Source organism: Pinus tabuliformis, chromosome 7, assembly GCF_031772625.1.
Source record: "Pinus tabuliformis cultivar Carrire ecotype Pingquan chromosome 7, CPIR1, whole genome shotgun sequence".
In the NCBI taxonomy this organism is placed as follows: Eukaryota; Viridiplantae; Streptophyta; class Pinopsida; order Pinales; family Pinaceae; genus Pinus; species Pinus tabuliformis.
The window spans coordinates 1,033,405,629-1,033,420,819 of record NC_142293.1 but is presented as its reverse complement, the minus strand read 5'-3'; the positions used below and the strand labels follow the sequence as shown (position 1 = coordinate 1,033,420,819).

The window sequence follows — 15,191 nt, the reverse complement described above, 5'->3', positions numbered from 1 at the left end:
GGAAGCTGCAACTTTTGGTGGTGGAATCAAGCCGATCCGATGGTCAGTTTGTGAGATATCGTCTGCCCTAGTTTGATGATGAAGTCGCTAATGTTGATGCTACTGATCTAGGGTTTGCTACTGCTGCTATAAATCAGATTTATTGTACTATTTCTCTCTGTTGAATTATTGAAGATAAAAGAATATTTTATCAAAGGGTTTCCCCAGACATTGTGGGGTTTGTCCCTGGCTAGCCACCACATCTTGTGTCTCTTGTCTTGGCTTGTTTTCTATCGATCATTTAATGTTCTATCTGCACTTTACTTTATGTACATGTGATTGCTAATCTATTGAATATAATAAGGAAAATAAGTAAATTTTTATAAGCATAGAACATACCATAACTTAACAGTATAATTTAGTGGCTGCATCTTCATTTTTTGAAAATGTGGCTAAGTTTACTATGTTAACATCAAGGGGAGGTATGTGAAAACAATGATATGTAATGCCAGTTTCCAAATCTAATATTTACTGGTTAACATGACACTGGAAAAATAAATAATTGTTGGGAAATCCTTCATATTTATTGAAATCTTAAGCATGACTTACCCAGATAGAATCAAATGGACATGTCTTCAGCCCAGAAGGTGCTTTAATTGTGTTCCCATGTATAGGGCCATTGACCCATGTAACAATCGAGCCTTCATGCCGCACTTATTTGATCAAATGGGGTAGCTTCAACTTCAATATCTCAGCACCCGTTTGGACTATTATTATCATCCTAATTGGTTTATTTGTAGTTTCAATATCTCACAAACCTTCACCAACTCTGTTGGGTCCATTTTATCACTAGCATGTTGTTGTTGGGAAAAGTATCCAATACGAAATGACCCTATCCCACTCTAAGGGTGATAGTACCTCAGCAACAATCAAAGAAAAGCTATTTGAGATTACTTCTTTATGAGATGTAAGAGGGAGGAGGAAGAGATCCACTAACCGATGTCTTCCGCTAATGATTGATCCAATCTTCTCTCTTTGCTGCTTGCTCCCAGCTCCTTTCTCTTTCACTGGCCCAGCTACACCAAGATCCTGCAAAATAACAAGAGAGGGAAACTACAAGAAGCATACATTCATAATTGATTCAAGGATTAGAATAAATCAAATATACAAGTATCAATACGCCATTGAGACACATGCATATAGAAGAACCTCAAATGCTTTATTAATGGAAGAAGTAAAGTTCAGGAAGTGATACAACCATAAAAGGCCCAATCCAGCATCACCTCCCAGCAGAAAGAAATCTCCTCTTCACCTCCTTCAAGCAAATCACCCAATAGTTCTATACTCAAACCAACAGCACTTCCTTACATTCACAAGATTCCAGCCCCCTTAGACCTCATGAGAGAGCTCTATATATAGGAGTTTTGGAGAAAGGATGAGTCAGCTTGAGCTTGGCATGGAGCTGACTAGTGTCCTCTCCCACTTCAGTTATTCTTCAGTTCTTGAGTCCACCTGGAGGTTCTTGCTTCCACTTGGAGATCTAGACCCTCTTACTCATCACTAGGCGAATTCCTTGATCCAAGTGTCATTTTGGAAGCTTCCTGGGCATTGACACCTTGAGGAATGACTGTGCCACTTGGCCAAACTCGCCCAGCGCAGGTATCCTTCATTGCAGTTGAAATTCAGCGCAGGTACCGAGTGGAGCAGTTGACATTCAGCGCAGATGCTCAGTGGAGCAGTCGACATGATCCAGAATTAGCTTGTTTTTGAGTGTTTTCAGGTGGAGAACTGATATTCAGTGCTGTGGTTTGCTGACCTTGTTCCTCTAGGGGTAGGAACAACATGTTTAGGGACTTTGGATCCCTTAGATTATTGACATTTCATGCTTCATGCTGTAAGGCACAAAAATGTCTATAACAGTTGCCCCCTAAAGTATGAGGTCGTTTATCGGGTGAAATGCTTTATCAGGAGGATCCGAAGTTCATTCAATCGCTGAGAGGTGACCTGTAATAAAATACAATACAATACATTATTTTTCATTCTGCTTTCATGATCTAGCTGAGGCGGGCATTCCCATGCTCAGCTTTATAAATTCATTTTGGTACATAGAACAGACGATCGTCTGATGATAGACTGATAATTCTCTGCTGAAATTATCATCCTTTGAGTAGGATGATCATCTGCTGCAATGATGTACATGTAAAATGTCTTTATGTTTCCTGAATATATATCGCAGCCCAGATGGATGAAACTAGATCCGGGGTCTTCAAACTCGTTCGATCTTCACTCTAAGTACAAGTCGATCCATGTGAGAATTGCGCTGAAGTCGAACATGGAGAGACATCGCTTGATTACCGGTCAATGATGTAAACCGTTAACAAGCGCGAGAGGAATCACCGATAATGATAATGACCCTCAAGGTACTGCAGTACAATTCACGTGGTGTGAATATAAGACTTGGCGTCGAACACCACGCAAAATCTTCTGGTCGAAGGTCATTGATTTATACCTGTCGCCGGAAGTGAGAAACTTGCCATTGAGGCATGCAAGCTTCAAAGTACTGAGGGGGGTGTTCCTAGATCAACTTCTTGGATAATGAGCTGAAGTCGACAAGAAGCGATCCGTCAAAGGAGGGCCTTAATGAATCCCACATCAGTGACACGGAACGGAGCTAATGATTTTAGTGGAGGTGAAAACAATCTGTGAAATATGATTCAGGGTGGCGATCATGGGTGGATGAAGGATAATGTATGGCAGTGGATGGGACACGGTTGACTCTTTCTGAACAACATCTCTTGAACATATAACGACACTGATGCGATGGATCGGTAGCATTACCCCAAATGTGGATGGTTTGGCACGGACCATGGTGATGAGACCGGTGAATGAAACAACCCAACCCGATGTGATACGGAGGAAAAGTGTCATGTTCAAGAGCGACTTGCTACCATTAAAGCTTTGAGGTTCTCCCAATTTTTCCCCAGTCATTTCTGACCAGTACCTCTTTATTTTTGTCAAGCTTGAGGAGGATAACATATGCTTGTTCTATAACCTGCCCTTTGGGCAAGCCCATCGCTATGTTTTAACGAGCCTAGCGATAGGGAAACTCGTTCTCGTCTAAAGACAAGTTTGTCGCTATTTAATCATTTTAACGAGTCTAACGACAAAGAAAACTCGGTCCTTTTCATTTTTAGAGAGTCTGAAAAGGTACAGAAAGTTAACTCCAAAATTCCTTTTTCGTCATCTAATCCCTTAAGTCTGAAAAAGTGTAAAACAATACAGAAGGGATGAGTTTTCGATAATTTTAACGAGCCGAATAAAACAAGCGCTCGACCTTTTTGTGTAATAATCCCTCAGGTCCAAAAAGATTAAAATCTAGAGGAGGGATAGCTCTTCCGGTCACTTTAACGAGCTGGAAGGCCAAAACTCGGCAAACTTTTCATATTTTACGAGTCAGTTGAAAAGAGCTCAAAGAAGACTCGTCTTTTGAGGAACGAGTGATAAACAGGGATAGCAGCAGATTCCAGGTACAGGTTGGAATTTTCCAATCACGGCAGTGTCACAAGGATGGCTAGGTGAAATCACTCTTCGCAGCTGTTCCTCAAAATGGGTAAACAATCATATGGGGGTGAACGATCGGCCAAATGGAATGGAGGTGGTGGGTGCAAACACGACCAAGGCTTTTTATGGCTAATAAATTTATGATCACAATGTTTATTTACCGAAATAGGTTCATTTTTTAATGAGCTTAAACTCTGGAGGAAACTCTTGCTCACGCTTTTCTATTTTTTAACGAGCATAAATTCCGCGGTAAAACTACTCGATCTTGCGTTTATTTTTTAACGAGCATGAACTTTATGCTAAAATTGCTCGATGATAAGTTTGCATGCCCCCAGCATAAACACGCAAATCGAGGTGCATGCCCCCCCCAAGCTTCATTGCATCCAACTCGGTGGTTGGAATGAAGGTTTACCTTTGAGACTCGGAAAGGGTATTTGTTTCATTTTTTAATGAGGTTGACACAGTAAAAGAACTATCCTCATGACTCCTTGTTTCATTTTTTAACGAGGTTGACACGAGATAAGAACCGTCCTCGGAGCCCACTGTATTTACAATATTTCTATTAGGGCGATGATCCACGCTGACAAAATGTTTATGGATCTTCCGAATCCATTAGATATAGAAGATTTCATATTGTAGGTTTCCACTGTGGCCACTTCCATCAGATTACTTGCAGGCGGTAGGGCAAAAGTACCCATTAAGGCAGGGTCTTTTAGGAGACCTACTCTAATATTTTGAAGCGAATGATTGCTTCCATGGATCATTGGAATGCTTCCTGTAACTTGTGAACTGTCGGGGAGGAAAGTTTGTTGGTCGATGACTGTAATTCCTCCTTGAAAGGGAAATGCAATCTTCCTAAAGTAGGTCGACACAACTGCGGCCATGGCATATATCCAGGGCCTTCCCAGTAGGATGTTGTAATCGAGGTTTCCATCAATTACTTCAACATCAATTCCTAATGTTTTGCCCCCTAGTTCAACTTGCAAGTTACTTAAAATCCCGTATGGAGTGTATGATCGTCCATCAAATGCTTTTAATGTAGTTGATGATTTCGACAAGGATGGTGAGCCTAAATTTTTCCAGCAACTCATCGACATAAGACATGTAGATGCCCCCTCATCAATAATTGTTCGATGAACAGTTTTGTTGAGGGCTTTCACTTGAATAAGGAAAGCTAGTTGAGCTGGTAACTGAGGGTCATATCCTTTATGATCAAAGGCCACAAGATTGGAATCCATTGGGCCAATCCCACCTATTGCTGATAATAAAGCTTGCTCTTGGGAGGGGCAATTTTGCGGTACCTCAAGTGTCGACATAGCGGACGACGTTTGAGCCAGGTCCTCTATTATGTTATAATTCTGTGCTATCTTGGCACGAGGATTAAATGTCGATTTGTGTACTACTCCCTTTGGCGACTTTATCATTGGTTCAGGAATATTGGGTGGCACAACTTTGGTTAAAGTTGTCGTCGAACTACTAGGTTGTTCATTAACCTTGTTATTCGACAGCCGTGGATTCCTGTAATCTTTATTCCTTGTCAAAGCATCATTTTGCTGCTTCGAGACAGACAACATAAGCACTTGGGATCGGGAAGCATTTTGATTAGCAACCAGATTTTGACCTGGGTTGGGAAACGGATCAGTCAATACTGCTGGGGTTTTTGAACTCTTAAAGAGTTTCTTAACTTCAGCTGTATGTGGACAATCTTTCGTCCAATGATCCTCATCGCATATATGACACCCTGCCGGGGGTTTCCTTTTTCTTCCTTTCTTTTTCTTCTTGCCCCCTGGTTGCTTCAGTTGTTTGCCCTTGTCGGTCGACATGGCATTTACTTCTGAGGCAAGAAGTTATTCATTTGCATTTTGACTAGAAATTTTGTGTTTTCTAATCACGCCATCTTCGGCGTGAGAGTCATTGTTTGATTTAGGAGGAGGAGGAATTGAGAATTCCGGTCTAGGGGCGTCAGGTATTTTGTCGTAGAGCGTGCCAGACTGAGTATAGACCAAGTCCAGATATTGCGCACGAGCGATAACCTGCTCTTCCGTTACGACTCCCCCCTTTGCCACATCTTCCGTGATGGCAGGAAGTAATGACTTGATAAACCATTCAGCTAATAGCTGATCGGGAACGTACGTTTTTACCATCCTACGACGACGTCGCCACTCATGTATATGATCAGATATATGGGTGGCAGTCGTCTGTTTGAAGTTGGTAAGGAGTTCTGTTCCCGTTTCATACCTTATTGGTAATTGAAAATGGGTTAAAAAGGTTGTGGCTAAGGTACTGAAGTTGTCGAACAAAGCTCTAGGCAATTCAATGTACCATTTTGCCGCTGGACCCGTTAACGTCCTCTGAAAGAGGCGAAGTCTTATCGAATCATCATTCAAGGTGTTCGATGAACACCATAGATGGAATGTCATCACATGATTCGACGGGTCTTCACCCGGATTTCCATTAAATTTAGGAATATCTGACGGAAGTTTATGTGGAATCGCTGGCCACCAAGGGGCATAAGAAATTGGATCATTCGTCAGCCGGTTTAGATCTGGTAATTCTAGGGTTGCTACAAAGGGCAACTGTTGATTCAGGTTAGGCGAAGCATACCCAGGATAAGATGGGATCGCCTGAGCAATGGGTCTTTGCAAACCAGCATAATGCTGGCAACTTTGACAAGGTTGATGGGCATAACCATTATAGTATGGTTGCCCATTACTTACAAAGACTTGTTGCTCAGGTCCTTGATATGATTGCTGGAATGGCGGTTGTTGAGATTGAACCAGCTCTGGTTGTTGGACCATTTGTTGTTGACCAATACTGGATGATTGACCAGGATGAGGAGTCACAGTACTTGTTTGAGCCTGAGTCGCTCCAGATAAGGAGGCACTACCCTGAGATTGTGATTGAGTCGTTGAGACAAGAGGTTGTTGTATTGCAACCTGAGAAACTTGGGGTTGACATACAACAGGTGGAGCTTGTACTTGCGACACATTCACTATAGCAGGTATGGTGGGAATATTCGACACAGGGTGTACTGGTTGCATTGAATATACAACCCCTGGTTGTTGAGGCAGTATTGGTACCCAACCGCCGGATGTAATTACAGTTTGACCTGAACTTTTTTGTAAACTCCCATATGGTTGTTCTCTGGGAGGGAACAATGAAAGAGCATACTGCCCTCCATATGGTCGAAATCCAGTACTTAAAGGGTAAATTGGCCTTTGAAGACACATTGGATCAATTTGTTGAGTTTCAACATAAGAAATACCAGATAATACTCCGGATGAAGAAATAGGAACTAACCATGTCGTCGTCCCTGATTGGACTCCGGCTTCTTGTTGACAATTTGCCGGGACAGATGGTATACCAGCGAACATCGTTGGAGTAGCAGCAGGAGGCTCTGCTGCTGCTGTGTCGGACGACACAATCCTAGATGTCGACGGTTGTTCAGACATATCTAGTCTATCCAAAAGATTTCTTAGCGATTCTACAAGAACTTACGATGCCAAAAGACTAACTTCGAAGATCAACGAGGGAATGGTGATGATTATCCCGTTTAAAATAAATTTTAACGACGCTTAGACACAACTCGCTTTTTCACTTTTAAAGAGTCGAGAAAAACCTAAAGATGACTCTAGTCTCCTTCGATGTTTTAACGAGCCCGAAGTGACAAATGCTCGGATGGACTTTTTCAGTTATAGAGTTTGAAAAAGGCCAAAAGAAACTACTCTGGAGTTCTAGGCAGAGGGTGTGCCAAACTTTTCGCAAAACCACAGAATACGTTTTACGGTACGAGTGGTCGATCTTCGTGAATGCTGTGTTCACTGCATTGCGATCAGTAGCGCGGCCGACACGGTTTCCTATGGATAAAGGCTTTGTTCCTATAGGGGTCTCCCAATATATACGCGACGGTACGTGGGAGCACAAGTCCGTATTGATACTTATCACTTCACCGTGGAGGAATCACCCAACCACTCAACGCTAAGATATCACGTTTAACGACGCCGGAACACGTCTCAAGCTTAGACCTCTATGTGTTTGCGTTGTGTTTCAAAGCGTTGTTATGTAAATTCAATTTATTTTAAGGTTGATCTTGTTTAGCAGTTTGCCTTTATGGATCACCACGAGATGTATGGTAAAACTCCTAAATGCAGTCTAAGATGATAAGCACGCTTTTCAATCTTTCAACTTTGAAAATCTTAACTACTGAGGGAAAAGAAAGACATCATCTTTTCACACAGATCATAGAGCACACACTAATGCACTTTTCCTAAATCAACATGCAAACTGTCAAAATGCACATGCACAATGCAGGTATTTCTTTTCTCTTTCTTAATGTTGATGTACTACAAAAAGAAAGCTGTTGTATAACTTTGAATTCAATTTCAAGTGAAAGCAAACAAGCTTGTCCAAAATCAAAAGACACCTTAAGATTTACTTGTTTCGACACTAGAAATATATAAATTCAAACCATATGATGAAAGCAAAAGCTCAATCAGCTATGAACAGCAAACAAACTAACTCTTAAGATCAGAACGACACTTATCATGGGTCTAGATCTAAGAGGCCACAGCAAGACTAGTTCACTTTCGTTATGGGAAACTGCAAATGGCGTAAGAAATACACAAAGAACAAATACAGTTTCTTTATACAACCGAGGCGGAATAGTGGCAAAGAAAGGTGGTTTCAGATAGGTACATTGACTGACAACAGGCTGCAAAAGCAAGGTTGAAAACAGGGCAATAAACAGCAAGGAACCCCAGTTGCACAAGGCAAAACTGGTTCAGCGCAGGTAGTACACTGTCAGTTTGACATTCAACGCAGGTAGCCCCTTCGGGACCTGCGATGAAATGCAGACTGCCTTCACAGTGCCTGCAATGAAGAGATAAACTTTCGTTTTTCTCAGTTTCCGGGTCACAGATTGCTCAAAAATCAATAGTTTTTGGCCAAATCAGAAGCTATCAATCAAGTACACACTAAGGGATGAAAAGGAGGATGAAAAGATATCACTAAGAGCCGTTCAGAGTCCTTATGGATCAGCTCTTCAAATCATAAACATGCCCAGAAACTGAGCTAGAGTAGCTGCCCTCTACTTTGCATTTGAAAGATCCAAATGCAGTTCGATTCGGTACTCCCTGTGTTTATGAAATGAATAGCAAAAACACAAACAACCAACAAGATACGCTCCCCAGCGGAGTCGCCAATTTGTTGTTGGGAAAAGTATCCAATACAGAATGACCCTATCCCACTCTAAGGGTGATAGTACCTCAGCAACAATCAAAGCAAAGCTATTTGAGATTACTTATTTATGAGATGTAAGAGGGAGGAGGAAGAGATCCACTAACCGATGTCTTCCGCTAATGATTGATCCAATCTTCTCTCTTTGCTGCTTGCTCCCAGCTCCTTGCTCTTTCACTGGCCCAGCTACACCAAGATCCTGCAAAATAACAAGAGAGGGAAACTACAAGAAGCATACATTCATAATTGATTCAAGGATTAGAATAAATCAAATATATAAGTATCAATACGCCATTGAGACACATGCATATAGAAGAACCTCAAATGCTTTATTAATGGAAGAAGTAAAGTTCAGGAAGTGATACAACCATAAAAGGCCCAATCCAGCATCACCTCCCAGCAGAAAGAAATCTCCTCTTCACCTCCTTCAAGCAAATCACCCAATAGTTCTATACTCAAACCAACAGCACTTCCTTACATTCACAAGATTCCAGCCCCCTTAGACCTCATGAGAGAGCTCTATATATAGGAGTTTTGGAGAAAGGATGAGTCAGCTTGAGCTTGGCATGGAGCTGACTAGTGTCCTCTCCCACTTCAGTTATTCTTCAGTTCTTGAGTCCACCTGGAGGTTCTTGCTTCCACTTGGAGATCTAGACCCTCTTACTCATCACTAGGCGAATTCCTTGATCCAAGTGTCATTTTGGAAGCTTCCTGGGCATTGACACCTTGAGGAATGACTGTGCCACTTGGCCAAACTCGCCCAGCGTAGGTAGCCTTCATTGCAGTTGACATTCAGCGCAGGTACCGAGTGGAGCAGTTGACATTCAGCGCAGATGTTCAGTGGAGCAGTCGACATGATCCAGAATTAGCTTGTTTTTGAGTGTTTTCAGGTGGAGAACTGATATTCAGTGCTGTGGTTTGCTGACCTTGTTCCTCTAGGGGTAGGAACAACATGTTTAGGGACTTTGGATCCCTTAGATTATTGACATTTCATGCTTCATGCTGTAAGGCACAAAAATGTCTATAACACATGTCAAGTAAAAATCCATATATAAGTTCACAAACAACATGAAGTGCTTCTAGAAAAAAAAAAACATGGGGTGCACCCATCTATTTAACATTCCATCAAGAGTTATCTTTGCAAATTTCAAAGAATTAGAGAAAGTGATGGCCTAACTAAACAACAACTATACAGTAAAAAAGAGACTACCACTGAAACTAGATAATTTTCCACAAAATTTAATGTTAGGAATCAATAAAAACAATCATAACACCAAAAAATTTAGTGTTTATCTCATAACACCAAAACCAAAACATTTATTTTATTAGAAATTTAATTTTCCCCACTTTATTTCAGTGATGTATATTTCATCTAACTAAATTATCAAAAAGAGCTTGGCATTTCCAATTTTGTTTTATTTTATGAAATTCGTATCCTTAAATCAATAACCTAAATCAACATAAAAAGGCATTTGTGTTGAAATCACAACCAATAAAATTGGGCATTAGCCAATTCCCAATTACCAAAATGATCATGAACCTACTTGGAGTATCTCGAAGGTTATCAAATCGATCACCTCACACTTCCTGTGGCAAAAACGATGTATGAGGATGTTTGAACAAATACTCAAAGATATCACTAAAACAAACAAGTTTTCATATCTAGATGCTATAGTGATTCAATTATGAGCTCTTTGTGTTTCTCAGGAAAAGATTTTGACCTCCCAAACAGATGCTTGTCCCAACTTGCTTCAGTAGGTAGGGGAAAGGGGGGAAACTATTAATGATGGCTATCATTCTATGTACTCTTTGGTGGCTACAAAACCCCAATAAATAGAAGTAAGCATTACTTAATAGAAGTAAACATTATTTAATATGCAATAGGCTATGTCGAATGGTTGACATCCACACAGTGGAAATCTTTCAGTGGGCCTAGGAGTATAAGTACAGTCCCTCTAACTCAACTCCAAACCTCCTCAATGAAAATTTGCAGGTATACTCATTCCCCTAATTAAAAAATAATAATAATAATAATAATGATGATGGGTTGTCTTAGATTACATAGGACAATGAATGGGCAAGTTGAAACTATGAAAGATTGATGGTTCCACCCTGCCACGATTTTACCAATTTCCCAACATTCTATGTACTCTCTGGAAAAGCTATTGCTTTGACAACATTGTCCCTATAGAATCATTATAAAAACACACAAGCTAGAGGAAAACATCATCCACTATGCAATAATTTAATGATTGTTTCTTGAAACTGGGCAGAATTTTTAATGGGTAGGGTGGAAGAATGTATAGATGACTGTCTCCAACCCACCCATATTTGTTTCTTCCAATTTCGAAGTAGTAAATCTTAAGGTTTTCCATAACCTAACAAATAAGAAAATGTACGGGCATTGAAATTTTGCTATCTTGAGATCCAAAGCATTAGAGACACCTCTCAAGAACTTAATATGTGCACAAGCAGGCTTCCCGGTGCATTCACCAACCCACAATATATGAGCATAACAAGCATACCATATTCTAGAAGTGGAATCTTCCCTAGTCATTGATTGCTCATATGAGAGTAGCAAGAATTCATGGGATGTCCATAATTCATTGGAATTCATAACAGGGTGGTCAACTATAAGGCCACGGGAAGCCATGAATCCAACAACTTCGTCGACATGATGGGAAATATCCATATATACCTAAAACACATACACATTATCAAGAACGAGAACAAGGATATATAGATGAATTCAAAAAATATTTGTAATGCTTTATAAAAAAATGAGAATGAAAAATTTCAAATGAATTTTGAAAGCTTTTGCAAGGCCCAGTGAAAAGGTTACTTCTCCCCTTTCTCATTGTTAGAGGTGAAATCCAAATTCCAATGAATAACACATTGCATTTCTGCATAGCCTCTTGTTTCAAACGCCCAAATAAGGTTGAGGGTTGCAGTAGATTGGAAAAAATCTTGAACCATCCTTTGAGGATCTGGTGTTGGCTTAGTGGGTCTGACCCAGGTTTAGAGTTAATTGTGCCAAACAAAACCCTACACTACTGGCCCTTTTGGCATCAATCCGCGTAGCACATGTTGAAATCTCACTCGAAGCAATATGGGGGGATGTTGGAACCAAGTTTTCGCATCCAGAGATTAGTGTGATGTCTTCTGTTTCCCTAGATATGCCTTCGTGTAGATCTATAAACCCCTAGGGCTTGGTACTGCAACTTCCATTAAATGAACTCTAGACCTTCGTGAAGGTTTATGATAGGTCTTTGCAGACCCTTAATAGATGAATCATCCACTTACGTGCACCATAAAATAAACCTAGATCTGAGCTCGCACAAATCTACTTAAGTATTTAATAAACATAACATAATGTATTATAATCTTCACGAAAGCATTTAACATGCATTGCTTACAGTTATCAAGATGTATCCCATATATTCGCACATCAACACATCAATATTTCATAAAGGCGTTATTAAATCACAACATATATCACAATCATATTTAAATATAAGTAAATAGATAAATACAGGAATTCTTCAACAATCTGCTTTATTGATCTTCAAGATGGGGTTACATACTCAAAACTGCCCTGCCCACTCAACTGCAGGGGTCCGCACACTTAGCTTTGGACTCTACTCTAGGCCTCTGCGCACTCAGCTGTAGAGCCTTTTCCTCCTCTATGACTCACTTCTCAGCACTATCTTATATTGACTTATTGACGATGTTGGACGCGCCAACATGTAAGGGGATATCCCCGGTAAGAAGTCCCAACTAGACCTAAGACCGTTCGGTGTAGGAGTCCCAGCAGTGGGTTGTACGTTAATGCCTTGACCACGATTTCCCACAGAGGCAAGTAAGATGTCCCTATTGGTAGCAAGAGTTTGATAGTTGTAGTAAGTCAAGGAAGGTGCATGAGAGGTTCTAACACACTGGGGGTGAGGTGAGTGCGCTCCTTGGAAACCTGTAATAGTACGTGGCTTGGAAGGGAACACACAAGTGAAGATGCATCATAGACTGGAAAACAAGTTAGTGATCAATCCAAAGTGATGGTTAAACCAACAACACATTTACGAAAGATTCATACATACTTATACAAAATAGTACATACATGCATGCATATGAAAACAAATACATATATCATTTAGAGTAAACCAGATAGCATAGAATACAATACAACATATGCATGAAACGTGTTGGCTCTATTATATTAAGAAGTTTAATTTCTATTCATACAATACATCCATGTCTAACCACTAGTTCTGACAGCGGAACGTTACAACCACAACCGTATGCTCCTCCAAAGAGATATACTAGCTCTACGCAGTGGAGAAGCCAAGGCTCGTTACAATATTGTCCAAGCTCTCTCCAAGATAGTCTTATCAGAAGCTTGGCTGACCAAAAGCCTTTACAATGAGTTATGAGGTTATATTTATAGCGAAGGGTGGAGTGACCCTTGACATTCCCCTTTGTGACAGTTCATCTACCCTCATGACTCTTCATCTACTCTATGACTGTTACATCCAACTATCGACACTTGAACCTCTATGACTGTTACATCCAACTATCGACACTTGCACTTCCACTTGGCAAGACGTTACATTACAATGCACATGTGCCCATGTGAGACAAAATTGCTTGAGCAATCCATGCAAGTCATCACTAACACTTGGTTTGTTGTGGTGAGACCAACTCTTTGACATGCTTGTGATGGTGAAGGTGGTGATTCGATGCCAAGCTTGGTCATCTGTGATGGTGTGCATGTGCTCCATGGTGACATCTTGTTTAAGTGAACTCTTTCCTCCATTGCATCTATGTGCGTTGGTATGGCTCCTCCATCCAACTCATCTACTAGCACGCGCATGGTCTTCTTGGGTGCGGACGAACCAGCAACACACTGAAGCATAGTGTCTATGTTGATCTTCCAGTGTGTGTTGGTGGTCATGTGCATCAACTTTCAACTGCATGTTCAGCTCCAGTCGGCCTTGCTTCTTGTCTTTGCCTTGATGAGTGTGCCAAATGGGTTAGCTCGCATGCGTGCACAAAATGACATGCATGTTGTTGAATTCCCTTGCATGCAGTCAACAACACTGCTCACCATGTCTGCTTCGTGCCAGCTACTAGGATGGATCTATAACTTGTACGGGCGTAGTTTCATCTGTATGTGCATGTGCGCCCCTGTTATACATGTTCCTACTGCACTTCATTCTCTTGTCTATGCAGCTCCTATTCTTCCTTGAGTTTTTGCTTCAGCACATGCAACTCCTTCTCTATTATGTTCTCTGCTCTCACACGATCGTCTTGTCACGTCGTCACCTCATAGCCTCAATCTCTAGAGTTGCTTTCATCACAAGTGGATCTGCTCGAGCTTGCAAATTTGTTTGTCCTTTGTGTTGTCAACAACCTTCCTCTTGCATTCACCACATGCAGTTGTGTTTCCTTCTCCTATTGTTGATAGTGTTGCTCACTGTGACACTAATCGGTGTGATGTTGCTACCATATTATCTTGATGTATTTTTTGTGAACAACTTGATGTCTTCATAGGTAGGCAAGCTCATAGACACTTGCTTGGTTGTAACCCACATTGTGCTCTCAATGGTGCCAGTTGACTCTGCTCTCCTGAAGGCCATTGTACTTGTGTTTCTAAGAGGCAGATGAACACCTGTGACATTAATGGACATGGCAACACTCATGGAAAGAAATCTATCAGTCGAAAACCAAAATGAACATGAGATCTAACTTGCAACATCCCTGTGTGACTGATCATGAAGGTTGCACAATTTCCATCGGGAGGTCGAGAGACTAACTGCAAAAAATGCACAAGGCATAGTCCAGGCTATCAGGAGGCTAACTGACTTCTAGAACTATGCAATTCACTATCCATCCTATCATGTTGAGGACTAAAACTGCACAATGCACGATTTCAGTCAGCAGTGACATGCAACCAGTAAACTTCATTCTGCAATTTCTAGGGCTAGCAAGACACTGCCTCCAATAATTGAGCAATGCAAGCCTGGAGGTTAGTGCATGGCTAGGCTTGCACAATTTCTGGAGGGAAGGTAGAGCCTTCGCTTCTAGAAATGTGCAGTGTTAGCCAGGCAAGGAATGGTCCAGGCCAAGGTATCCCAGTCCCGCCGACGGGCGATTGAAAACATGAGAAGTGTGAAAGCACGATGAGATGAGTGCAAACAAGAGTGAATGATCATTCAAGCAAACATCAAGTGCAGGATTTGGAAAATGGGAAAACATCAAATGGCGACCACCCATGCAAAACAGTGTCATGCACGTGTGTGAAGCGATTTGCCGGAACGGAAACTACCCATGCAAAATAGTGTCATGCATGTGACAACAATTAGATGTTAACGAAAACTGAAATGGCGCTAGTACAAGCTATTATGTATCAAAGCGACAGC

General features: G+C 41.1%; 1 pseudogene; it reads right to left on the bottom strand.

The window, feature by feature from the left end:
- Nucleotides 1-573: 573 nt before the first annotated feature.
- On the bottom strand, nucleotides 574-11,760 carry LOC149251222 (phospho-2-dehydro-3-deoxyheptonate aldolase 1, chloroplastic-like; annotated as a pseudogene).
- Between the last annotated feature and the right edge of the window lie 3,431 nt (nucleotides 11,761-15,191).